Source organism: Anomaloglossus baeobatrachus, chromosome 2, assembly GCF_048569485.1.
Source record: "Anomaloglossus baeobatrachus isolate aAnoBae1 chromosome 2, aAnoBae1.hap1, whole genome shotgun sequence".
In the NCBI taxonomy this organism is placed as follows: domain Eukaryota; kingdom Metazoa; phylum Chordata; class Amphibia; order Anura; family Aromobatidae; genus Anomaloglossus; species Anomaloglossus baeobatrachus.
In genome coordinates this window covers 357,692,976-357,696,232 of record NC_134354.1, presented here as the reverse complement: position 1 = coordinate 357,696,232, position 3,257 = coordinate 357,692,976, and the positions used below count along the sequence as shown (strand labels likewise).

Below are 3,257 nucleotides of genomic sequence, written 5' to 3'. Positions count from 1 at the left end.
CTGCTGCATGCATACATACAAACACACACCTTACTCTGCGGGGCCCACACACGTGGCTCTGGGGGTCACACACGGCTCTGCGGGGCCCAAACACGCACGGGGGGCAGGGAGGGGCGGGGAGGGAGTGATGTCCCACATACTGATCAGCTCACGGTGCAGATGGGGCCCACACAGCGCCGGAGGGAAGCGATGTGCTGGGGGTCGCTGGCAGGCACTGTGACTCCTTCATCTGTGCGACCGAGCAGGACGCCGGGCGGTAGCTCCGCCCACAGATGATGCTCAATGCAGGAGAACACAGTGAACGCTGTGGTCTGCGGGCCTTAAAGGGCCGGCAGCCACAGTTTCCAGTGCCAAGGACTGCTGCCCTTGGGCCGACCGCAGGTAAGCCGAGCGGGACCGTGTGTGTGTGTGTGTGTGTGTGTGTGTGTGTACATGCCGCGGGCAGGAGGGGGCGGAGCGAGCTGAGCGGGGAAGTGTGGGCTTCCTGCACGTAACTAGGATAAACATCAGGTAAATAACCAAAGCGCTTTGGTTGGATACCCGATGTTTATCTTGGTTACCAGCTTCTGGCAGGCTGCCAGCGATGGCTCCTGCTCACTGTAGCTGTAAAAAGCCTTGCTTTTTGCTGCTAGAACCGTTCTCAAACGTATCTAGAACTATCGAATTTTAGCAAAAAGCTCGAGTTCTAGTTCGATCTAGAACACCCCCAAAATCAATTGAACCGCGCTCAACTCTAGTGTTAAGCAGACGTGATGACCACTACACTATGAAACCTGATGGAAAGTTACTGTGTATTGGCTAGCAGAGCAGAATTGTGACTAACGGGGCCTTTTTATTGCTGAAGGAAAGTATTTTTGGTTAATGAAACATTTACAATTTTTATTATATATTTTACCAGTTTTATTCCTACAAAGGGATTTTGCTTAAATTGAAGTTTACATTGAATGTGTTACTTTTTTCTACATAGTTTAGTCGTTTGCTTTTGTATTTATGGGAACTATATATTTTAAAACAAATAGGATTTTTATAATATGGGATTATGTTTTCTGCTAAAATGGTCAATAAAAAAGAAACCCAAAATCGTAGTTCTCTTTGTGATGAAAGCCAAAATGTATTGTCATTTGGCAACGTAACCAAGAATTTCACATATTACAAGTCGATAGGAAATTACTTCAACACCAAAAACAGATTGGTTTCACTGGGGATTGAACCCAGGACTTTCTGCGTGTGAAGCATACGTGATGACCACTACACTATGAAATCTTTGAAATCCTGCAAAGTAATGGCAATTAGAGACGAGTTTTGACCGCCAGGGGGAAAAAAACAAATTCGTAGCTCTGTTGGTGATGGAAGCTAAAACATCCCGTTATTCGGCAACAAAGCCAAGAACTTTATATATTGCAGGTTGGTAGGGTATTATTTCAACAACAAGAACACATAGGTTTCACTGGGGATTGAACCCAGGACCTTCTGCGTGTAAAGCAGACGTGATTTCCACTACACTATGAAACCTTTGGAAGCCTGCAAAGTAATGGCGATTAAAGACGAGTTTTGACCGCCAGGGAAAAAAAAAAACAAATTCGTAGCTCTGTTGGTGATGGAAGCCAAATCATCCCATCATTCGGCAACAAAGCCAAGAACTTCATATATTGTAGTTTAATTGGGTATTATTTCAACACCAAGAACAGATTGGTTTTACTGGGGATTGAACGCAGGACCTTCTGCGTGTTAAGCAGACGTGATGACCACTACACTATGAAACCTGATGGAAAGTTACTGTGTATTGGCTAGCAGAGCAGAATTGTGACTGACGGGGCCTTTTTATTGTTGAAGGAAAGTATTTTTGGTTAATGAAACATTTACAATTTTTATTACATATTTTACCAGTTTTATTCCTACAAAGGGATTTTGCTTAAATGGAAGTTTACATTGAATGTGTTACTTTTTTCGACATAGTTTAGTCGTTTGCTTTTGTATTTAAAGGAACTATATATTTTGAAACAAACAGGATTTTTATAATATGGGATTATGTTTTCTGCTAAAATGGTCAATAAAAAAGAAACCCAAAATCGTAGTTCTCTTGGTGATGGAAGCCAAAATGTATTGTCATTTCGCAACGAAACCAAGAATTTCATATATTACAAGTCGATAGGAAAATACTTACACCAAAAATGGATTGGTTTCACTGGGGATTGAACCCAGGACCTTCTGCGTGTGAAGCTGACGTGATGACCACTACACTATGAAACCTTTGAAATCCTGCAAAGTAATGGCAATTAGAGACGAGTTTTCACCGCTAGGGGAAAAAAAACAAATTCGTAGCTCTCTTGGTGATGGAAGCCAAAACATCCCGTCATTCGGCAACAAAGCCAAGAACTTCATATATTGCAGGTCGATAAGGTTTTATTTCAACACCATGAACAGATAGGTTGAACTGGGGATTCAACCCAGGACTTTCTGCGTGTTAAGCAGACATGATGACCACTACACTATAAAACCTGACGAAAATTTACTGTGTATTGGCTAGCTGAGCAGAATTGTGACTGACGGGGCCTTTTTATTGCTGAAGGAAAGTATTTTTGGTTAATGAAACATTTACAATTTTTATTATATATTTTACCTGTTTTATTCCTACAAAGGGATTTTGCTTAAATTGAAGTTTACATTGAATGTGTTACTTTTTTCTACATAGTTTAGTCGTTTGCTGTTGTATTTATGGTAACTATATATTTTAAAACAAATAGGATTTTTATAATATGGGATTATGTTTTCTGCTAAAATGGTCAATAAAAAAGAAACCCAAAATCGTAGTTCTCTTGGTGATGGAAGCCAAAATGTATTGTCATTTGGCAACGAAACCAAGAATTTCATATATTACAAGTCGATAGGAAAATACTTACACCAAAAATGGATTGGTTTCACTGGGGATTGAACCCAGGACCTTCTGCGTGTGAAGCTGACGTGATGACCACTAAACTATGAAACCTTTGAAATCCTGCAAAGTAATGGCAATTAGAGACGAGTTTTCACCGCCAGGGGAAAAAAAACAAATTCGTAGCTCTCTTGGTGATGGAAGCCAAAACATCCCGCCATTCGGCAACAAAGCCAAGAACTTCATATATTGCAGGTCGATAAGGTTTTATTTCAACACCATGAACAGATAGGTTTAACTGGGGATTCAACCCAGGACTTTCTGCGTGTTAAGCAGACATGATGACCACTACACTATAAAACCTGACGAAAAGTTACTGTGTATT

At 41.1% G+C, this 3,257-nt stretch overlaps 1 non-coding gene across 1 annotated transcript; it reads right to left on the bottom strand.

The window, feature by feature from the left end:
• Window positions 1-1,439: 1,439 nt before the first annotated feature.
• TRNAV-UAC (transfer RNA valine (anticodon UAC)) lies at window positions 1,440-1,512 on the bottom strand. The gene has a single exon. It is a non-coding gene; the product is annotated as a tRNA-Val (tRNA).
• Between the last annotated feature and the right edge of the window lie 1,745 nt (window positions 1,513-3,257).